This window comes from Macaca mulatta, chromosome 7, assembly GCF_049350105.2.
Source record: "Macaca mulatta isolate MMU2019108-1 chromosome 7, T2T-MMU8v2.0, whole genome shotgun sequence".
Taxonomy (NCBI): Eukaryota; Metazoa; Chordata; class Mammalia; order Primates; family Cercopithecidae; genus Macaca; species Macaca mulatta.
The window spans coordinates 86,354,454-86,378,773 of record NC_133412.1 but is presented as its reverse complement, the minus strand read 5'-3'; the positions used below and the strand labels follow the sequence as shown (position 1 = coordinate 86,378,773).

Genomic DNA, 24,320 nt, shown 5'->3' with positions numbered 1-24,320 from the left:
CAAAAAAAAAAAAAAAAAAAAAAAAAGTTATACCTTTAAGGCATACAATATGGGGCTTTGATATACCTTGTAAAATGATGACCACAGTCAAGCTAGTTAACATGTCCATTATGTCGTATCATTATCTTTCTTTCCCTTATGGTCAGAACATTTAAGATCTACTTTCTTAGCAGGCCAGGCACGGTGCCTCAGGCCTGTAATCCCAACACTTTGGGAGGCCAAGTCAAGTGGATTACTCGAGGTCAGGAGTTAGAGACCAGCCTGGCCAACATGAGGAAACCCTGTCTCTACTAAAAATACAAAAATTAGCCCAGTGTGGTGGTATACTCCTGTCATCCCAGCCACTTGGGAGGCTGAGGCAAGAGAATCGCTTAAACCTGGGAGATGGAGATTGCAGTGAGTGGAACCTCTGCACTCCAGCCTGGGCGATAGAACAAGACTGTGTCTCAAAAAAACAAAAACAAAAACAAACAAAAAACCCCCACAAAAAACAAACAAACAAAAAACAAAAACAAAAAAACAAACAAAACAAACAAAAAACTGCTCTCTTTGCAAACTTCAAGTATGCAATACACTATTATTAAGTAAGTTACTTTCTGTACATTAGATCTCCAAAATTTATTCACTCTGCATAACTGAATTATTGTACCCTTTCACTAACTCCCCTGCGTCCCTCCTCATGCACAGCCCCTGGCAACCATCATTGTACCCTCTTCATCTGCATGCTTTTGTTCCTCTGGAACTTGCCTTCGTTAGGACTGCAAAACGGATATTCAATTCAGTCACCCTTAGCTTCTCGATTGTCCCAAAATACCAGAAAAGGGATTTTAAGCTTGTGAGGAGCAATAATACAATAATCTGAACTCAGCATCCTTGCCAAAACCCTCTTATTTGAAGTAAAAGTAGATAATGAGTAGTTTGGGTACTTACAAACAAGTGGATGTTTTAGAATCATTTGGTATGTGTCACATCCATGTTTTCATTATATCCCTTGAGCCTTAGCACAAAGAGCTTTAACAGCCCTTCCACCCCAGTGACTATTTTCCAGATGTTCTGAAACAACATCAAGTGACCCAGTTTACCTTTGAGAGATATATAAAGGTGCATTTATGGAGAAGACTGGATGAGTGAGGCTGAGATATTCGCTCAGCAGCTTAGTCCTAGATAATCTCCCATGAATGCAGTATCGAATCTTACTTTTTACCTAAGGCATATTGAGTACGGTTTCTAGAAAATGATATGCGAAACACTGCTAAAGTGAAGAAGAAACTTAAGAAGCTTAGCAATGGATGTAGAAATATTATCATCAGCTATCAGGGTAATAGTATCCAGTCATTCCCCACCTACAGGCACAAGATTTAGGCTTAAGCAGCTGAACAACACAGAAAGTGTGCAGTCTTAGAGTTTTTAAAGATCGGCACGTCAAGGGGAAGGACTTTAAAACCTGGACATGTGTCATTTGCTTGTTGTGCTGGATAGGGTGAAAACAAAATCACAACTGCAGAATTGAAAATACCCAAGAGGCAAGCCAAGGTTCATTGAGAAGCCATACCACTGAAACAAGAGAAATCATCATTTGTAGATAGGAGATTGTTTCACTCTTTGCACATGGGCAGCAAAAACCAGAGCGCTCCCTGGGATCAGAACCCAGCTCTTTGCCTCTGTAAGGGAGGTGAGCCATTTCTCAAGGACCAACAATATGTTGCCTTATATTCAGTCATAGGGGAAGAGCCACTGATTCCCTCCAAACATGGGCATCAGGCCACATGTCAAAATCTGGCAAGAAGGTGGGAGAATTCTTCCATAGCACATCTGTTTGTGTAGATGACATTGAGTGAAAAAGGTGCCCCCTCCCCAACTCCCAAAGTAAGTAACATGCCAAAACCTTGATGTGAAAAGTACTTAATTTTCTATAGTATGTCAGTCACCCAATGTCTGCTGTGCAAAATGAACAACGTTCTGGCATGATTTCCATTGCCACTGGCACGGAACTCACTACAGTCATACTGTTGAGGTACTTTATGCATGAAAGGGAAAGTGAACCCACGTGAGGGGGTCTGACAGCTCTCAGAATGTCTGCTAGTGGCCTGCTGTTTAGCAACCATTTACATGGGACCAACTAATGGATGACAGTCCTATTGCTGAGTTCAGAAATAGATGCCCTCTCATATCTTGGGTGGCTGGGAAGTCTTGCTTGGCACTGACATGTTTGTCTAGCTTAAACTTTGGTGATGAAGTACAACTCTGACTGCATAGTGAGGTGGATGCCCATTTGAGATAAAATGAACTACTCTTTGCTTTGAAAATTTGTGGTCTGGAACATCCAATATTGATCATTTTGAGTCAATTGTTATTGCTGGTGCTTTTCTGATTCCTGCCGCTGATTTGTTCATAGTTAGAAACATGAGGTAAATTACCCTTATCTTAACATCCTTAACCATCAATGTTGTTATTGGTCATACAATTAGCCACTTCCTCTCATTTCAAATCCACTGACAGTTTTGGGTGGTTTGAGTTGAGTGGGTTGGACAAGGGGAAATAGGTGATTTCCGCTGCTTCTTGCGGAGTTAATCTCTCATCTAGATACTGCTAAAGCATCTCTTTCAACAGCGGTCTTTATTCTTAATTTAGTAGCATCACTGTAAATAACAAGTTTCTTTAGAATGCTCCAACTCAAAGTCCAAATGATAGATGGTTTCCCAGTCTTGAAGAAGTCATTTAAGCACTTACATTTCTTTTCTCTTTTTTCTTTTTTTTTTTTTAATGTTTGTTTGTTTGTTTGTTTGTTTTTGAGATGGAATCTCACCCTGTTGCCCAGGCTGGGGTTTAGTGGCGAGATTTCGGCTCACTGCAACTTCTGCCTCCCAGGTTTAAGCGATTCCCCTGCCTCAGTCTCCTGAGTAACTGAGATTACAGGAACCCACCACAAAGCCCAGCTAATTTTTTTTGTATTTTTAATAGAGACAAGGTTTCACTGTGTTGGCCAGGCTGGTCTTGAACTCCTGAACTCAAGTGATCCACCAGCCTTGGCCTCCCAAAGTTCTGGGATTACAGGCGTGAGCCACTGTGCCCAGCCTCACTTGTATTTCTTTCAGCAATTTGTTCCAGTTTGAACAAGATAGTCAATTTCTCATTTAAACATGGAGCAAGCAGGTTATGTGTGTGCAAACAAAAATATCTGGCACCCATTCAAAGTTTGGATGAAAAGAAGGATGTGGAAACAAGTTACAGCTAGAAATTATTACTTTATTGTAACTGCCATTTGATATTTGGGGGCTTCTCTCTTCTCTGCACAAATCTCTGTTCTTAAAAGTCCTTTTGGGGAAGCCCTGGGCACCCTTCACCATCCCTTCCTCCACCAAATAGCTGCTGGGCTGCTAACATGGTCAAGCTGGCCTTGAATCTAGAAAGTATTTGCACCTTCATCTATGCTGGCAAGTTTTCCTTTCGCCTAAGTAAGACATTTGTTTCAGCTAACATGTTTTCTTCAGTGTGGTACATCTTAGTTGCTAAAATGTCACTTCTGTGGCAAATATTTCCTCAAGGAAACATTTGTAAATATCTTCAAAAAGAAGTCCTTAGCCCTGACTCCAACAAAAATATAGCCAAATCAGCACATGTGTTTCTAAAATCTCCCTTCCTTTATAAAAGTCAGGCTTTTTCCCTGTAACTCATCAGCAGGAAGAAGTGTATATATATATATATATGTCCATGTCCTCCATGTACTAAAGCTAAAACACCTTTGAGCATAGTATTGATCTTAGTAATCTTGTAACAGGGTGTATTAGTCTGTTTTCACACTGCTGATAAAGATATACCTGAGACTGGCTAATTTATAAAGAAAAAGGGGTTTAATGGACTCACAGTTCTACGTGGCGGGAGAGGCCTCACAGTCACAGTGGAAGGTGAAAGGCACATCTTACAAGGCGGCAGGCAAGAGAGAGAATGAGAACCAAGTGAAAGGGATTTCCCATTATAAAACCATCAGATTTCTTGAGACTTATTCACTACCACAAGAACAATATGGGGGAAACTGCCCCAGTGATCAATTATCTCCCACTGGCTCCCTCCCACAACATGTGGAAATTATGGGAGCTACAATTCAAGACTAGATTTGGGTGAGGACACAGACAAACCATCTCACAGGGTTTCCAAATGACAGGTTTTTGGAAAACTGAGACCAGCCCCTTGTATGGGTGCCTCTCAAGGGATCAATGAGAACTGGAAGTGATCAATGCTCTCTCATACTCATAGCATGTCTGGGACTCTGAGTGCCCGGAATTCTGCCCCATATAGAATAGAACCTTGCTAGAAGGTTGAGCCCCCCCCGCCCCCTAAATCTAGAGGATTCACCACTGCACAGAAAACTTCTATCAACTCCTTTCTGTGCTGTGTGAACATAAGACTCATCTCAGCGTAATGTTGTGAGAAAATTCATGCTCCATCACTAAGAAACAGCTGTGTCTTGCCACAGTCATTAACTTTTGAAAGATGTTAAAGGAAGGTATTTGTTTGAAGCCAGTCACTTCAGCCAGAGCTTCCCCTTCAGGTTTCCTTCTGGTTCTCTAAGTGTTACCTTGCTTCTCTGATAGGAGTGGGGGAAACCAGCACCAGAAATTTATGGCTTCTATTAAGAGGGTTGGCTGGATGTGTGGACAATATGTCAATAATTATTTCTGGTGAGGCTCTAACAGCAGAGGAAGTGTCTTTGTAGAATGGCTTATTTTAACAGAAGACAGATCTGCCTGACCTGGGTTTTATGACAGATGTCAAATATATCGAAGTGTGTTGTGAAGCAGATCGCCTTATTGGCAAAGAAATGAAAGACCACCAGGAAGATGGATGGGAAACTTTCCTTGAGGGGTTTTGTGTCTCTTGGTGCAGGTGCGGCAGTGAATCTGGAGAAAGGTCAGTGGGCAGGTGAGAGTGGATACCGTAGGGAGCAGTTTGAACTTCTGCCTATCCATGAGACTTGAAAACAAAATACCCCAAGCCCCAGAGGGTTGATGGAAAATGGGGTGGAAGAAGGGGAGAGCAGGGCAGCTCACACAACAGCAGTTAGGGGACAAGGGTAAAGTGAGTGAGGCCACCCGAGACAGATCACCCCCCCACTTGTCTCATCTGAGGTGCCTGATCAAGAACAGGTTGTTCTCCAGCCTTCCTTCTTGAGTTCAGCTCAACAAGTATCAGTGCCATATGCCAAGAACTGAGCTGGGCATTAGAGAAGAATGCTGAATACACAGACTCCCTACTGCAGTCGCCAGTTTCCTTCTTCTGGAAAGAAACTGGTGTCTTGGGGTCACTTATTAGCTGCTGGGTAGCCTGAGGCAAGTGTGTTCATGACTCTGAGCCTGACTCTGAGGACCACTCAACTGTTTGCCTTTCATCTCAAAAAGACAGAATTTCAGGCAATTTATGTGGCCCGTCACTGAAATTATCTTCCATTAGATTATAAGCTCCCTATATTCTTATTCCCTGAGCTTCCTTGTCACATAGGGTTAGCAGGAAACTGTGCCCCTTGGGACAGATGGATTACATAAAAGCCACCCTTTCTCTAGGCTGGTGTAGTGAGCACTGGAGTGCTGGCCTCAGTGGGAGGACAGTGTGGTGGTTTTCAGTTGCCCCTTCAACCGGCCTCCCATGTCTAGGCACAATCTACACCACTGTTTGTGGTGGCTCTGTGAGCCCTTAGCACAGCTAAGCCCAAAGTGCATAGTCAGCACATGTTTTCCAACTGAATTTATTACAGTCACTGTTGTGCATAAAATGATGGCATCATGTTTTCAAAGAGATTACTTTAGTCATTGGAAAAACAGAATAGAGAAATTATGGATAAAATGTAAAAAGTCACTGCAACAGTATTCTTTTGTGCTCTTAAAATGTTTCTTCTTTGAGTCCATCATGAGAAAGAATACAGTATTTCATTCCTTCTGGCTTTGCTGGCTATAAACCATTAAGGGTTTTGTGTGTTTTGTATTTGATTGGAGGATCCATGAACTACAGTTATGAGAAAAGCTTGGAGAAACTGAGGCAGGACAAATCATTAAAGAAGAATATTTAGACTGGATTCAGTGGTTCACACCTGTAATCCCAGCACTCTGGGAGCCTGAGGTGGGAAGATCACTTGAGGCCAGGAGTTCAAGACTAGCTTGAGCAACATAGTGAGACCCCATCTCTACAAAAAATAAAAAAAAAAAAAAATTAAAAAATTTACATGTATGGGATTCCCCAGGATTAGGTAAGCTGAAATACAGAAACCAAGAAAAGCTCACAGAAAATGTTAGTTGTGATACAGAATATTGGTTTGAACTATTTTGTCTTCTACTTATTCTTCAAAGGTGGTCTCGATGGTAAAAGTAAAATCCTTAATAAATGGAAGAGCTGTATAGTCTTCTGTTTTGGATTTTTGGTTTGTCCCATTTTGTGGTAGTATCATAGGGAAATCTTTAGAATGCAGATCTTGTTTACTTGCCACTTCTCCCCCTTGATCTACTGGACTTTTGACCACTTCACCTACAAAGAGGAAACTCTCAGAAGGAGGTGGGATGCAAGCTATTTTCGTAGATTTTATCCTCCAAACCACTTCCAAAGTGGTTAAGTGCTTTTTCTAAGAAGCAGAGAGTAGAAATGTCCATAAAGAAAAAAAAAGCAGGATCTGCTTTTATGTTTAAAAAGTGGGGCTGGACATGGTGGCTCATGCCTGTAATCCCAGCACTTTGAGAGGCCGAGGAGGGCAGATCTCTTGAGCTCAGGAGTTCAAGACCAACCTGGGCAACACGGCAAAACCTTGTCTCTACCAAAAATACAAAACAATTATGGGGCATGGTGGCATGCACCTGTGGTCCCAGCTACCCGGGAGGCTGAGATGGGAGGATATCTTGAGCTCAGGAGGCAGAGAGGTTGCAGTGAGCTGAGATCACACCACTGCACTCCAGCCTGGGCAACAGAGTGAGACCTCATCTCAAAAAAGGAGGGTGAAGTGGGTAAAGTGCAAACTGAAAACAGGAATTTCCCTGGAAATGAAGTGACTGCCTTGAGTCAGATGCTAGGGATTAGATTTGTCCCTCCTAGGAGGGTTGCTGAAGTCCTTCATCTCTTAGCCTGGCTTGAAATGATTTTCAATTTGAATCTAGAAAGTGTAGAATCTGTCACTGGGCAGAACAAGGGGCACATGGCTTTTCAACCACAGGACTATTTCACAAATTCATATTCTTTTCTCTTCATTTTGACTCTTTTTTTGTCCCCCCTGCTCATTTTATTTCCCCTTGAATTTGTATTAAATTCGTTACCTGCTCTTAAGGGAGAGAGGTTCTCAAGAGTGGGGAAGACGCTACCAATAAAAAAGTTGGCGGGGGGAAGAAGTCACTCTTGGTGCATTGAACTAAACTATAGTTTATCTCAAATTACTTCCCCCTTTTTGGAGAACAATATACTTTTCTCCTCCAGGAAGCTTAACGTCTCGAAGGCCTTTATTAACTTGATCTTTGGGAATAGTGTTTTAATTTTTCCATAATCATCATGCAAATTGATCATGATAATCTCTGGAAAGGAAAATAAGTGAACCAATGGCCTCATTAACTTCAGTGCTAGGGGAACCCACATTCCTGAGAGCTAGTGCCTTTACCCCATGGTGGCCCAGGACTTCATTGTGTATGACTTGGCCCATACCCAGTGGGAGCTGTGGATCATTCCCTGCCTGGCCTGTTTAAATTGCCTCATGCATTTTACTCCCTTACAAAATAATAGGGGAAAGGTTCCAACCTTACAAAAGAAATGTTGGCGTTCTACTCAGTTCTGAGCAGGATCTCCGACTCTCCTGTAACAGAACCATACTATTGATGCACATGTCTTTTCCAGAGTTTACCTTAATGACATCGAGGTCTCAAATTGCTAGACCTTGGGTGATAAATTGAGTCAGTCAGCATTAAAATGTATGGCTCAGATGCATAATTCTGAATGCTCTTCTGCTGAATTAGGAGGACTTTTTAAAGTGTGCTTTAATTTTAATTTCACAATGACAATGGCAAAGACAAATAGATCTGTCCAAAATATACTTAGTAACAGATTTTTGAGTTGGTTATTAATTTTATATGAGTGGTTTCTCTTTTTATTTTTATACACTATCAGATTCAGCAGAAATCAGAATCAAATGTGATACACTTTTATTGATTGCCTGCTATGTGTCAAGAAAGGTGTTGAATGTTTTCGAATGCTGTCTCATTTATCTTCATCTTACAGATGAGGAAAATGTGGTGTAAAGAGGTGAAATAGCCTGCTAGCTGGAGAGGGCGCAAAGTCATTTACAGATCTACCTCATCATTGACAAATTTTGGATGCAACCCTTTGAAAATTAATTTCTTCAGTGCTATGTACAGCTAATAACTGTTTCTCAGTAGACCTTGTCCTATCAGTGAGTAGAAAGGAAGTGCCTATAAGCCTTGGGGCACGGGGCACCATAAACCTCTGGGTGTGGATTGTCACTCAGTGGGTGTCCAGGACCATAGTTTGAGCACACCAGTGCCTTTCACTGGCTAGTCATATCTGTGGCCGAAAATTATCTCTTCCTCTTTTGGAGACAATTGTCTTCTAGGGAAGTACAGATGCAGGAAGATATGCACAAAGCTGGTGTTGGAAAGCAATAACCTAACAACAAGATGGGTTAGCCAAAGAAATCTGCCTCCTGAGACAGAGCAGGGCCACATGCACATCTCCTTCTGGAAAACCCCATTTATCTCAACTGCAGTGAGAAAATGGGTTATATGTTCTTTTAAGTCACTTCTACCTCTCTGGAGAAATTTTATATGAATATGCATCAACACCAACTACTTGTAAGCTATTACGTTAGAGTACAATAAAGTATACCTTTTATCAGTTTTGTTGAGTGTCTACTAAATGCTGGGAATTGTGCTAGGTGTTACAGTTCCAAAGACAAAAGGGCCTAATAATCTTGTAGGGAAGGTGGACTTATGAACAAACACCTGCAAAATTTAAGAAATGACCGGCAACAAGCACAAAGAATGACTTGAGGAAGGTGTTGGATAGGTAATGACACTGGGGCTTGGTCTTGAAGTTATTAGTAAGAGTTTCTTGGATGAAAAAGTTGGGGGAAATATATCCTATTTTGAGGAACTTCCTACTTAACTTGGCAAAACAAGAGTATGTTTTTGCCTTGAAAATAGCAATAAACATGGTGTAATTGGTTTAGGAAGGCTGTGCTCCATGGAGAAGAGCTGGTACTACATTTAATTTATCTTGTAGCATGGTGTTTTCTCAAACTATGCTTAGAAGAATACTGGTTCCTTGAGGTGCTGATTGGTGTTGACTGGAAATACAGGGAGCTTCTGAGGCCAAGTAATGTGGCAAACATTGGGGTAAGCCAGTTACCTGGGGTTAGCTTTCTGGTAGGACTTCTCAGAGTCTTTAATATGTTACTCTGCATCACATATTTTCAAGAGCTTACCCTGTACCTATTTGTCTTTCTCTTTTCATAGTGCACACAGGGTTTCATGGATCTCAACATAGAAAATGCTGCCTTAGGGTAGAGGCAGCTGCCAGCAGTCTTTAGAAAGTGAGTGTTTTCTATTTCAGAAAGGTAACACTGGGCACCTGGGAAGAAAAACTCCAACGGTGAGAAACTAGACTCAAGGCAACCTATAATGAAACTGTTAAAATTTTCTAGGCAAAGGAAAATGACGGTCAAAATTAAGGCAGTGAAAATGGAAGGGAAGAGATAGAATTGAGAGATACTTAGGAGGTAGAATGGATACTCTATAACAACACGGATGGTGAATGAGAAAATAAAAATACTTGAAGGTGAATCCCAAGTTTCTAGTTGGGAAGCTTGGACAGAGAAGTGTTGGGTAGAAGATGAAAAACAATTTAATTTGGGACATACAGATAAAGATGGTCAACTCATAGCCAGCAGCAACTGGTGATACTAATGAAGCAAAGTATTTCCCTGACCCCTTCATGGGCGGGAACTGGAGTTCATGGGTGCTAGAACTAGCTGGCCACTTTGGCACTGGCAGGGGTGGACTCCACTCTCTCGGTCCTGCTGCATTTCACCCCTTGTTGGAGGGGGAGAACAGGTGAATGGGTGAGTGGGTGCAGGAGCCAGGGTGAGTGCTTTTGGGCACTGGCAAGAGCTAAACTTTGTGCGGGCCCTGCAGCAGCATCTAGGGGAGTGCCCACTACCTCTGTAGCTTCAGAAGAAGTGCTACCATGCTCTTTTAGCTTTCCCATCTGTGGATCGCTTAAGTGTTAACAGCCCAGTGGAAGGTCAGTGTGACAGCCTTTCGTACCTGCACTCGTGGCATCTGAATTCTTGTCTGGCATCCTGGAGTAATGAGGTCGCATGAACGAATTGGAAATGGTAAATGTGGGGGATTTTGTTGATGATGAGAGTGGCTTTTAGCTGGAAGGGGAGCTGAAAAGGGGAAAGAGCAGGAAGGTGAACTTCCCCTGGAGTCTGGTCATCCCCAGCTGGACTCGCTCCAAGGCTATGCTGTCAAGCTGTCCCTCTGAGGTCAAGCTGCTTCTCTCCAGTGTCCAACCATAGTCTCCGACATCCAGCTGCTTTTCCTCTCTCTGCTGGCTGAGCCTGGGGTTTTTAAGGGCATAGGATGGGGGATGGGGTGGACCATGGGTGGTTTTGGAAAAGGCAACATTCAAATGGGACAACATGGATTTTTACTCCCACTTTCTGCTGCGGTATTAGGCTTTGCAGCTTGAAGGTGGGATCCTTGCTTGGGACCTGCCCTCTTCTCCCCAGAGTTTCCCTGCCTCTGGTCCCTATCAATGATCTGCAGTTCAGGGAACAAATGAACTTATCCTTATCTTTCTGTGATGCTTCAAGTGACTCTATTATCTCGCAATGTCTTAGGGTCATCATAATTAACATCATGTTGTTTGACTGTAAATGTTTAACAATACAGGTTATAGAGAGCTGTGCTTAATGGAAAGCTGAACACAAATTATTCACTGAGTTACTAACATGTGCCTAGCACAACAATACTGGGTAAAGAAAAAGCAAGCAAACAAATAAACAAGGGAAAAATAAAAAGATGTATCCCTTGTTTAATTTTGTTATTATCTTAAGCCTAGAGAAGATATTATAAGTGGTCAGAATACCAATGTTAGGATTCTGACCTTTCACTTACTATGTGACCTAGGGCAAGATATATAACTTTTTAATGCTTGGGTTTTTTCATTTGTAAAATATTATTTGTAGACTATTAGTGTCTTTCTCATTAAGGAGTTATGAGGCTTAGCTAGGGTTAAACAAGATAAAACTATTTACTTCGTTCTGAAAGTATAAAATAAATTTCTTTAGGAAATAATGTATGCATTGTGATCTATTTAATAAGTTTCACTGTTACTTTATTTGGTTTCCAGGTAATACCAAATAATAATGTGTCTATTTGAATTGCAAAAATCAAGCTGGCTTGAATTAAAGAAGTGTGAAAAACTCCTAGGTTGGCAAAATATGTAACACTTCTATCAATTAAAAATAGCTAAAATGTGTTAAAAAATAATGAAAAGTTCATGCTTTAATTGAACTGGCTTTTTTCAAAAGCCTATATTTTTACGAAGCTTAATAAAACAAAAGTTGAAATGGTGCCCATTATGAAATCTGTGTTAATTGTTATTATTCCCATAAAGTTCAGATGACTAAAAAAATGCATACTACCTGCCTTTCATTTTCTCTGTATTTATTTTTCTGCATATATTCACCGTGGCAAACAGAGCATTTACTAAATTGAAAACTTCCTTTAAACACACTAGAAACTTTTGACACAAGATTGCTAGAATTATAGTGTATTTTTGTCAATCTAACAAAACTTCCTTCATTCTTCCCGATTTCAACTGCAAGACTGTTTCTCTACTTATCTCCAATACCGTCATCATCTTAAATATCATTGTGCTGGAAGGCATTGCAATATTAATTAAAAATACAGTCTAATTATTTACCCTAGTTGGTTCATACAAACCTCTTTGGTATAATCAGTGGACTCCCTTAAGGGGTTTCACGGTATTTCGGAGTGAAATAGAAAGGTTTGTTACTGACTTGCACTTGGCTCATGAGTGTAATTAAGTCTAACCTACAATTCACCTTTAGGTCACTAGATCAAATACAACTTATCTGGGCAATGTCCAAAGGTATGTGCTGATGTTGACTGAGTGCTGACAGGCGGCATACATAAATGAATGGAACTTTTAATTTACCTCCAGGCATCTCGGAGAACATTCCGGGTGTTTCACGGAGTCAGAGGGAAAGCAGAGGGCAGCCAAATAGGTCCTTCATTTTAGACAGTCCCCAGGACAAAGCAGCACAAACCAAGCTGAAAGAGCTGCTCAGATGGCTGAAGGTGTTTGGCGACAACCTCTTCCCACTTCTGGCCTTGGTGCTAATCTAAAGTTGCAGGACAACCTTTTCTAGCTGTTGGTGTTTTGCTACGAAGCCTCCTGGATGTGCCTGGGGCTCAGTCATCGGAGAGATTGCCTTCTCAAGTAAAGCAGTGAAGTGTTTCCAGGCCCAGCACAGTGCTCAGATCCAGGCTTCAAAACTATGTCCTTGGGCTCATCTGGCATAACAAGAGTTCAATTGATTTCTCAAGGAGACTCAAAGGGTCCATTTGTCTTTCTCACAGATGTGTTTTAGAAAGAGTGACAGTAAGGCCGGGTGCAGTGGCTCAGGCCTGTAATTCCAGAACTTTGTAAGGCTGAGGTGGGTGGATTGCTTGAGCCCCACAGTTTGAGACCAGCCTAGACAACAGAGTGGAACCCCATCTCTAATATATACACACACACACACACACACACTATGTAATTTGTATATATAATTATAATATATATATATTTAATATATACAATAAATATAATGGCAGCATGTGCCTGTAGTCCTAGCTACTCAAGAACCTGAGGTGGGAGGATCACTTGAACCTGGAAGGTGGAGGTTGCAGTGAGCCGAGATCAAGCCACTGCACTCTAGCCTGGGCAACTGAGCAAGACCCTGTCTCAAACAAAAAATAAATAAATAAATAAAGGAATAAAATGTTCTTGACTCCCATTTTAAGACAAAAATCAGTGTCTGAAACCACTCAGTTTGAAACATTGAATTGCCTGGCCTAAGGAAGAAGAGAAATTCATAAGCAGCCCCATAAGGTCGTAAGAGCTTGGAAAATGGAAATCAGTGGTAAAAATACTTCTGAATATTGAAATTGATTAGAAATTATAGTGGCTCGGGCCAGGCATGGTGTCTTATGCCTGTAATCTCAGCACTTTGGGAGGCTGAGGTGGGCAGATCACTTGAGGCCAGGAATTCGAGACCAGCCTGGCCAACATGGCAGAACCCTGTCTCTACTAAAAATACAAAAATTAGCTGGGCATGGTGATGCACGCCTGTAATCCCAGCTACTTGGGAGGCTGAGGCACAAGAATTGAACCTGGGAGGCAGAGGTTGCAGTGAGCAGAGATGATGCCACTATACTCAAGCCTGGGCGACAGAGCAAGACTCTGTTTTAACAAAAACAAAAAGAAATTACAGTGGCTGAACTGTAAATTTCTTGGTGGATATTGTGGGAAATGAGAAGAAAATGGTAGTTTAGGCAACATATGGAAGGCTTTGAATATCTCGAGTGTTTTTTTGTTTTTTGTTTTTTTAAATATCCAAAGCCAGTGGTGTCGTTTTACCTGCATAAGCAACTCAACAGAAAGATTTCAATTAATCTAGAATTGAGTGGGAATAGGTATTTTGTATTATTTTTCCTAATTGAATTGAACCTAAAATTTTGGCTAAGAATTCCAGGTAGAAATGGACTAATTATGTTTCATAATTCAACAGGTGTTTGCAGTCAGAAAGGTAAATCAAGATGCTGTAGGTTTACGTGAGGAAGATAGTAGATGGTGTCTCCCTTGGGGTGATCTGTGAAGAGGAAAAAGAATAAAGCAACCAGAGATTGTGGCCTTTGGGGTTTCTGCCTGCTGAGAAATGACAAATAGAATCCCAGCCAGCTGGAAGCTCTGATTCACAGACACAGGAGAGGTCATGTGAGATATAAAGTCAAACAGAAAGGGCTACATGTATAGTTGCTAAGTTTTATTTTAAAACTTGTTAATCTTGATATTGGGGGATAGAACTGGACTTCGGTGGAATCTGCTAGAAAGCATTCTAAAACAAATCACATCTGTTCCTGTGAATAAGCTGTCCATCCACCCATTCACTTAAAATAGTTATTGAGCTCCTACTATGTGCTAGTTATGAGATAAACAAAAGCAGACAGCCCCTGACCTCATGGAGCTTACAGTCAAATGAAGTGCCCAAGGACTTGCTATACAGTGGGAATGTGAGCAGAGTGTGAAGTGCAGAGAAGAGGTGGTCAATGGCCAGACCATACAGTCCCTTGGAGGCCGGGGAAAATATTTTATTTTTAATATTGGAGGAAAGGAGGACCCATTGACTACTTAAAATTTTTTTTCTTTTCGTTGTATTCTGAAATGGAGTCTCGCTCTGCTGCTCAGGCTGGACTGCAGTGGTGCGATCTCAGCTCACTGCAACCTCCACCTCCTGGGTTCAAGTGATTCTCCTGCCACAGTCTCCCAAGTAGCTGGGACTATAGGCTTATGCTAGCATGCCCTGCTAATTGTATTTTTTTTTAGTAAAGGGAGAGTTTACTACGTTGGCCAGGCTCCTGACCTCAAGTGATCTGCCTCCCTTGGCCTCCCACATTGAAAACTTTTAAGTAGGGAAATTATATGATCAGGCAGACTAGTTTCTAGGTTTTTTGTTTGTTTGTTTGTTCGTTTGTTTTCCTCCTGCATCTTCATGGGATTTTTTTGGATGCCCAGTTTCTCCCTGCTGACCATGTAGATGCAGTTTTCTAATGACCTCAGAAAATTGACTAGGGTATGAAAGCTGTTGTGTTGATGAACTGCAGAAATGGAAAAGGATGAAGAGACCACATTTTTCAGTTTAGTTCAGACCCTCACCACCTTCCACTGTATCGCACCGTAGTTTCATTAGTTGGCCGGGGTCTGATGCTTGTCTTTCCTGCCAAATTTTCTCAAACAATTGCTCATGGCATGGTCCTATCCAGAACTTCCACCAGGGCCCTAGGGCCACAGTGCCAGACCACCTTACCGGAGCAACTCAGGTCATCCATGGAATGGTTCCTGTTGGTCTTCTATATGTTATTGGCCATAAAGTTTGCAAAACACCACTTCTTAAACTCATTCAATGGATTGTCAGTTTAATGAGATGTTTACAGTTTCCCCATTAAAAAAAAAATTGGCTGAGTTTGATAGCTTACACCTGTAATCCCAGCACTTTGGGAGGCCAAGGCAGGTGGATCACATAAGGTCAGGGGTTTGAGACCAGCTTGGCCAACATGGTGAAACCTTGTCTTTACTAAAAAATATATAAAAAATTAGGTGGACATGGTGGTGCGTGCCTGTAGTCCCAACTACTCAGGAGACTGAAGCACAAGAATCACTCGAACCTGGGAGGCGGAGGTTACAGTGAGCCAAGATCATGCCACTGCACTCCAGCCTGGACGACAGAACGAGACTCCATCTCAAAAAAAAAAAAAAAAAAAAAAAAAGAGGCAGGGGAGTCTATTAGTCAAATACATCAGGAAAACAAACCCGAAGTATAATATCCTCACTCTTCATGAGGCACTTAATGTACTTAGACTCACTAAAGGCTCCAAGAAGTCCTGCAAAAATGTGATGAACTCAACACTTCCCAAGCATGATCAGTGTTAAACCCTTTTCTGCACCTAATCATGGTTACTTGGTTGAACAGTTTAGAAAACACTGCCCCAGTTCCCAGTTTAACCTCTTTGAACTTCTCTTGCTATGGCTCTGTTTATGCTGTTTCTCCCTTTTGAATGCCCAGTTTGGATGGCCTTTTGGATTCTCCCTTTGGGAAAAATCATCATTATCCCTGCTATCTTTCCAAGCTCATCCAACTGAGATGTCACCTCCTTTATGAAGCCCACTCCGATGATTCTAACTCAGATTGACATAGTTTTTCCTCTAACTCTTGAGGCACTTTTTTAGCTGGGCTATTTGGTGTTCGTTTACTACTACTTTATATTGTTCCTTTCACCATTTATGTTTATAATGGCATTCTTTTCATCTTTACTATGCGAAAACCAGCTTTAAAGTTTCTTGAAGGGATTGATGGTTCTAATTTTCAGGTTGGAAGGCAAAATCATGAAGAAATATGAGCTTTGGATCAAGACGGTTATTTCAGTCACATTTTGGTTAACCAGCTGCATGACTTTGGGCAAATTACCCAACTTCACTAAGCTTTAGCTTTCTTTTATCTGTAAAATGGGGACAATGAACTCTCCACCTCTTAGAGGTGTTGTGAAGAGTAAATGAGACTATGTACAGTGTCTGACACATTGTAAGCAATCCATATATGTCAGATGCTGTCATTATTGTTATTATCACATCAGTGACTAAGACTGTTACGAAAAAGGTCCCTTTTTTTGTTATAGTGACTGTACATTCCCAATATTCTGGGCAATCAAAATTCCTCAATATTCTGAATATTTTGGCATCCAAAGAGGCTCCCTCACTCTTTGCAAAGGCAGAGAGAGGTATGTTAGATATATTCATTGTCTAGGAAAGAATGGTCTTCATCCCAGAGACAGAGAGCCTGTTGCTGTGGCTGCCACATTCACTGGATATTCTGGTCCATCCAGACTGTAATAGTGAATTTCACGTACAAACACATAGTCCAGAGCATTCTGACTTCTGGTTCAATATAAGTGCTGTGTCTTTTTTTTTTTTTTCTTTTTCTGGCGACAGAGTCTCGCTCTGGAGTGCAGTGGTGTGATCCTGGCTCACTACAACCTCCACCTCCTGGGTTCGAGCGATTCTCCTGCCTTAGCCTCCCGAGTTTCTGGAATTACAGGCATGCACCACCATGGCCAGCTAATTTTTAAAAATCGTTTTAATTTTTTTAGTAGAGACAGGGTTTTACCATGTTGTCCAGGCTGGTCTTGAACTCCTGGCCTTAAGTGATCTGCCTGCCTTAGCCTCCCAAAGTGCTGGAATTACAGGCATGAGTCACCACACCTGGCCAAGTGCTGTGTCTTGCATTAAGACGTACTTGGTCCCTCCCTGTGGCTGGCTTGTCCACCTGGTATACCTGACCTGGACATCAGGGTACTTGTAGGTGTAAGTCAGTGACTGGGCAGATTCAGCCCTTTAGTTGATTTAGGTTAAATTTCGCTTGAATCCACGTGATTGTTTACAATAAAATAGTTCAGCAAAATAAAATGTCAAGAGTCCTTTTATATTTTGCATGATAAATATATACAAATCAAGGAAAAAGAACTTCTGTTTATTCACTAAATGTTTATTGAGTGACTACTATTTACTGGGCACAGTTATATGGCCGTTGTTATACAACAGTGTACAAAACACAGACATCCCTGTTGTAATGGAGCCGAATTCTGATGGGAGAAGAGAGAAATCAAACAAGGGAATGAACTAATATATTACATACCAAAAGGTGGTAAGTGCTGTGAAAAAATTAAAGCAGGACATGGAAGACAGAGAGTTGGGAAGGTCAGGGAAATCCTTTCTGTTACAATGACATTTGAGCACAGGCGTGAAGGAGAATCTGGGAAGTACGTGGGCTAAGGAAATTCTCAAAAGGTAAAGGATCATGTCACCTGATAGGCAAGAGAAGGAAGCTGAGATAAAGAAAAAGAGTGGTTTGAAGCTAGCTAAAAAACATGCCAGATTTTCTGGCCAAGTCAACAAGTCTTTTTGCAAAGGAATTCAAAAGCCATTGGTGGGCTTGAAGGAGAGGCACTACATTTGTGTTTTTGGAAGATTACTCTGGCAGTGCCAGGTGGAGAATGGGTTGAGGAGAGTGAAGTAGATCCAGAGGAAGAGGAAGAGGGAGGAGCTCAGGTGACTGATGGGTACTGTCATTTCCAGGCTGGCCACGCTGGAAGAGGAGTAGGCTTGCTGAGAAAGACGATCACTTAGGTCAGTTCTGGAAGGACAACATCGGGGCAGTCCGAGAGAGAGTCTCTCCAGTGCAGATGGGAGCAGTCAGTTGAAGTAGAACCTCCCTGGAGAGGTTTTTGTTTGTTTGTTTGTTTGTTTTGACAGAGTTTCTTTCTTGTTACCCAGGCTGGCATGCAATGGCACGATCTCAGCTTACTGCAACCTTCGCTTCCGGGGTTCAAGTGATTCTCCTGCCTTCGCCTCCCGAGTAGCTGGGATTACAGGTGTGGGCCACCACGCCTGGGCCCCTGGAGAGGTTTTAAAGCTGGTGGCTTCTGGATGGTGACTGGGGCCATAATGGGAGGGCATGGCATTATCAGGGAGCACCTTAGAGTGAAAAAGAAGATGACCGAAAATAGAGACTTAGGAAGGCTGAAGATCTAAGACCTGAAGGAAGAGCCAGAAAGGAGGCCAGAAGACACCCTGGAGCCTGTGAAAACCTGGAGGCTGCCCACCGGATAGCATGAGGATCAAGACTACAGGTTCTGGTGTCCAACCCACCTGGCTTTGAATCCTGATTTCCCCACTAAAACTGACATGACTTTCGGTACTAAGTCTTGCAGGGTGATTGGGAGGGATTACACGTACCATGTTTAAAATCTTTAGCACTTTGTCTGGCTTGTAGTAGGTGCTCAGTAAAGTGGTACGGGTGGAAAGGGATATGGAGAGGCACATGGATGGAAATGGAGATGGAGACAGAGACGGAGGTATTCTCTAAAAATGTTCAACTCGAAGTCCTTGGCAGCGTTAACAGAAGGAGTGGCAGCATCTCAGCTAGCATGCCAGACTAGGATCTGCTGTAACTCTACACAGCCCAGAGCCTGTCATGCCCTTGGGTAATGTAATGAAAGGTGTTTTCCTCTCTTCAGAACAGGTGCTCAACTGATACAATTTAGAGTCTCAAATTCCAGAGCTTAATTGTTTGTTCTACATACAAGTTAGCCACGCTCAGAACACCTGTGGACTAAGTTCTTTTGATGCACCAAAGCCTGTCTTTTATTAAGCCCTTTGCGGGCAGTCAAAATAAGACCAAATGTCCATGTGTCGCTGCATAACCATGTGGACATGAAACAAGCCAGCCAGCGTGAGGACTGCACAGTAAGTGCTTAAAATAGCAAGTGAATCCTTAGGCTCTGGAAAATATGGTTACATGATTAATGTAACCAGAGTTAGAGATGAAATAACATTAAATATTTTATATATATAGAAACTTGCCTACACACACATAAAATTCCCTATTAGTTGTACTTGAGGTTTAGTCATGTTGAATCGATAAAAAATGATTTAGAGTGGATGGTTTTCAAAAGCTGGTTGTGCTTTCAGTCTCCCATAAAGAAGTTAAAATTAATTTTAATATGTTGATGGTGCTTATTGATGATAATATTCATAATAAATATCCATCGGAAAAATTCTCCGGCACATCTATGTGACAGAGAGGTCAAGAATGTTAATGACGATCAGGACTACAAAATGCAATCCAGTCAATTACTTTAATTAAATCTAAAACTACTTTATGTCTTCTCATTTATGGAGTAAACTGATAGTGGAGAAAAGGGCACCATCTTTATCTGGCTCATTGTAGAGTCCAAAGATGCGGTCTCAGATTGTGTTTTAACATTTGTAGCTCTGATATCCTTGTGGAATATTTAAAGTAATTATGGGTCTTATGAGTAATGCTCCTGCTTCTATAAGAAGAAGAAAAGGTGGAGATTTCCCTTTGAATGCCGTTTTGTAGAAGCAGAGCTTTCTCTTCACAGACACTAATCTTGTATTTACAGACTGGGTTATATTTGGTAGAGCCAACATTCCAGGGTAAATGGTAGAAACGTCTACATTTCAGTGAATCCTTTTTAATTATATTGTTTGGGATCAGAAGAAAAAGAACACAGCTGTCTGAAGTTCTCCCTACCACAGAGGTTCAAGTGCTTATAACCCAGTCATCACAGCCATGCAAAATGCCTTTTTATTAATTGTGGTGTCATACAAAAGTTGGCATCACCTATGTGTTTAGGTTATTAAACTGGGAGAATAGAAAGGTGAGTATTTTAGAAAATGAATCAATTAATGAATGAGCAATTCATTCAGTTTTTCCATGAATATTAATAGCATGTAGTGACTATTGTGTGTCATGTAATGTTACGGGCATCTGAACACAGCTGTAAACCACACAGACAAAATCCAGTCTGAACCTCAAGGGATTCACATTTTTGCTTGAAGGAAATGAGGAAACAACAAAAAAAGTAAACCGAGTTATATCAGATAAGGCAAAAACTATGCCAAAAAACCCCCAAACGAACACCAAAGCAGGATGATGGTAGGTTGACCAGCTTTTCCTAGTTTGCCCAGGGCTACCCTGGTGTTAGCACAGAAAATCTTGTGTCTCAGGTAAGCCCTCAGTCCCAGGCAAACTGGGATGATTGGCCATCTTAGTAATGGGAAAGAGAGCAACTAAATGAGAATTTATTTTGGATGAGTGGTCAGGGAAGGCTTCTCTGGGGAGGTGATACTTGAGTTGGGATAATAGCAATGCAGGATCCAGAGCAGTGACTCACACCAGTAATTTCAGCACTTTGGGAGGCTGTAGTGGGAAGATCACTTGAGCTCACGAGTTTGAGATCAGCCTGGGCAACTTGGAGAAACCTTGTCTCTACCAAAAAAAAAAAAATAATAATAATCAGGCATGGTTGTTACTGGGGAGGCTAAGGTTGGTAGATCCCCTGAGCCTGGAGAGGTCAAGGCTGCAGTGAGATGTGATAGCACCAAAGTGCTCCAGCCTGGGTGACAGCGTAAAACCCTGTCTCAAATAAATAAATGGAGCAATACAAAGGAGCTCCCTTCATATACCTGCAGATCCCTCAGGATGAGGTACATCTCCTGGTGGTCTCTCAAAAGAAGGGATTCATGCTTTGAGAAGAAGAATAAACATTTATGGAAAGTTATCTGTGAGCCAAACAGTGCAAATATGTTATCTCATTTAATTCCTATAGCCCCAAGTGGTAGGTAGGCTTTATTATTTCCATTTTACATGTTAGACATTAAGTGATAAATAATGTCTGAAGTCTTGAGGCTAATAGAAAATGGCAATAAGATCTTTCTCTGCTTGAATTCAAAGCCCACAGGAGGTAGTGTGAAAAGTGAGTTTTTGGGAAGAAAAACCACTTTCTGCTTGGAGAAGAGATGAAAATGGATTTTTCATTTATGGAGCTCAGGCTCTTGCTATACAGCCCATGAAACCTCCTCTAAACAGGACTGGCTTGGACATTATCCTTTAACTACTCTAGATCTGACAGCCACGGGGCTAAGCAGCCTCTCTAAGATACCTCTTGAACTCAGGACTGCTTGTGGAAATAGAAAAGACTATGATGATGGGAACTGGAGTTTCTGCAAATCACAGGTAAGAGGGAAGGAATATAAATTTTTATCATTACTATGGTCCTACTTTATCTCTGGGTTAGTGCTGCATATGGATGAATGAGAGGCATGTATCTTTGTCTTATAATTTAGCTTTTGGGATGTGTGTGTTCTTTAAATCTTCTTAGAGAAGACCTCATGTATCATGTCTTTGGATTTTCCATTTCAGCTAACACAGATGCTTGCATGTAGTTGAAATTCAAATATTTGGAGGATCAGCATTGGCATACTGATGAAGTTAAGGTTTTGCTTTTAAAGTGATTTTTATAAGAGAATCTCTGAGGTGACTCACTCCTGGGTTTGATTAACAACTATTTTGGACTTTGAAAAAAAAATCCCTTGCCATAGTTACATATATATATAGTTATATATATGTAGTTATATATATAGCTATATATATAGTTATATATATGTGTGTGTGTATATTTATGTGTGTGTATATATGTGTGTGTGTGTGTGTGTGTGTGTGTGTGTGTGTGTGTGTATATATATATATATATATATATATATATATATATAAAATTATTATTCTTTAAAAGGCAAGGTCTCACTCTGTTGCCCAGGCTGGAGTGCCATGGTGTGATCACGGTGCTCATTGTAACTTTAAACTCCTAGGTTCAGGTGATCCTCCTGGCTTAGCCTCCGAAGTAGCTGGGACTACAGGTGTGCACCACCATACCTGGCTAATTAAAAAAAGTTTTTTTGTAAAGATGAAGCTCTCACTTTGTTACCCAGGCTGGTCTCAAACTCCTGGCCTCAAGCACTTGGATTACAGATGTGAACCATTGTGCCCAGTATCATAGTTATATTTTGACCCAACTCATGCCATGATGACAAACTCTGAAGGTATAAGCTTATTTAGCTTAAAATACAAAGACGTGAAAAAGCACTTTCGGAATGATAGAATGAGGACATTTTTAAAAAAACACCACTTCCTCATAAAAGCAATAAGAGCACTGGAAAAATAGCTAAAAGCAACTTTTTCAGAACTCTGAAAATTAATCAAAGGTTTTCAGTAATCTGAAGAGTGTTGATTCAAGAAAGGTAGCTGAATCTTGGTAAGAATAATAAGTGTTGTGATGTTTTAACTTGCCCTAGTCCCATTCCACCTCTCTCCAGTTCTGTAGTAACATTGAAAACTAACAGCCTCATAAATATGGTAGCCCTGAAAGTAAGCAGCCTAGCAACTACTGAAGGGGAGAAGTTCCATCTCCAGAAAACTGCCACTGTTTGACCTGTTTCACAGTTTGTCTTTGATATGACTCAGACTTAACTCTGTACAAATAGCCTTTTGCTAAACTATTTGTTGAAAACAGTCAATGGCAATTATTTAATGTGGCAGCTACCTGAGGTGATATTAACAGACGAGGCTACCAAGAGGCTGAGCAAAACATTTAAAAAGGAAAAACTAAAGAATGGTATGACCATAGAAGGGTTTGAAAAGCTCCAACATATTCCCAGGAATCTGGAATTCCACATGCAAGTTCAGGGCTATGCACCTGCTCCAGAAAAATCTGAGGAGATTCTGAGCACTCATCTGTGACTGACCTAAAGGTTCTGTGTAAGCAGGAAGTGAAGGCAGAGGCAGAATTCTCAATGACCTGACTAAGCATTGTAGATGCCCTTCCTCTTCCAGAACTTCTTACCGAAGCCTAGGGGACTCATTGTTTCATGTCATTTAAGAAAATCTCTGGGCTGGGTATGGTGGCTCATGACTACAATCCTACCTTTTGGGAGGCCAAGGCAGGAGGATCACTTGAGCTTAGGACTGTGAGACGAGCCTGGACAACTTGGTGAGATCCTGTGTCTTTAAAAAAAAAAAAATGCTGGGTGTGGTGGTATGCCCCTATGATCCCATCTACTTGGAAGGCTAGGCAGGAGGATCACCTGAGCCCAGGAAGTTGAGGTTGATGTGAACTGTATTTGTACCTTGTCTCAAAAAAAAAGAAAAGAAAAGAAAAAGAAAAAAAAACCCTCTGTCTAAGCATTAGCTAAGCACAGAGTTTCTAAACGGAGACTTTAGTGGCTATACATGACAAAGAATACAAATGTTACAGAATTAGTTTGGAAAAGTCACTGAACAAACAGCAGCAACAACAATAAACTTCAACAATAACAAACCTTGAAAGAATCTTCTTTCCAGAGTAGCCACATTATATAATTATATATATTTTTTATAATTTTATTTTATATTTATATTTTATATTATATATATGTCCAGTTTTCAATAAATATGTATGAGATACACAAGGAAACAGGAAAAAGTAAAGTAAATAAAAATGGTACTTGAAGAAGTCCAGATGTTGGAATTACTATGCAAAAACTTTAAGTCAGCTACTATGAATAATTTTAAAAAAGGAAAGAAAAACATATTTAGAGAACTAAATGAAAGCATGAAAATAATACTTCACCAAATAGAGAATTTCAATGAATAGATAGAAATTATCAAAAAGAAAAATAGAAATCTAAAATCAAAAAATACAATAATTGAAATAAAAATTTGCTAGAGTTGCCCAACAGCAGATGCTAACCGACAGAAGAAAGAATCAGTGATCCTAAAGATAGTTCAACTGAGATTATCTAGTATCAGGAAGAAAAAGGAAAAAGAAATGAATAAAAATGAATCTATGGGACACTATCTAGTGTACTAAAATATATGCAATAATCACAGAAGAGGAGAGAAGAAAGGTTGAAAGTATATTTGAGAAAATAATGGCTGAAAACTTCCCAAACTTGATAAAAAACGTGAACTTGTACATTTAAAAATTTTAAAAACTCCAAGTAAAATTAACACAAATTGATCCACACCTGGATACATTATAAACTATCAAGACAGAGAAAATCTTGAAAGCAACAGAAGAATCATAGAGTCCACA

General features: G+C 40.8%; 1 protein-coding gene across 8 annotated transcripts in view; it reads left to right on the top strand.

Annotated features, from left to right (window-relative positions):
- Positions 1 to 19,545, top strand: part of LOC144329734 (uncharacterized) — a 124,414-nt gene extending 104,869 nt beyond the window's left edge. For all 8 annotated transcript variants that reach the window (XM_077938748.1, XM_077938749.1, XM_077938747.1 and 5 more), the window contains one exon: positions 18,160 to 19,545. The gene's annotated coding sequence lies outside the window, so the exon portion shown is untranslated. The remainder of the gene's footprint in view (positions 1 to 18,159) is intronic.
- Positions 19,546 to 24,320: the final 4,775 nt, after the last annotated feature.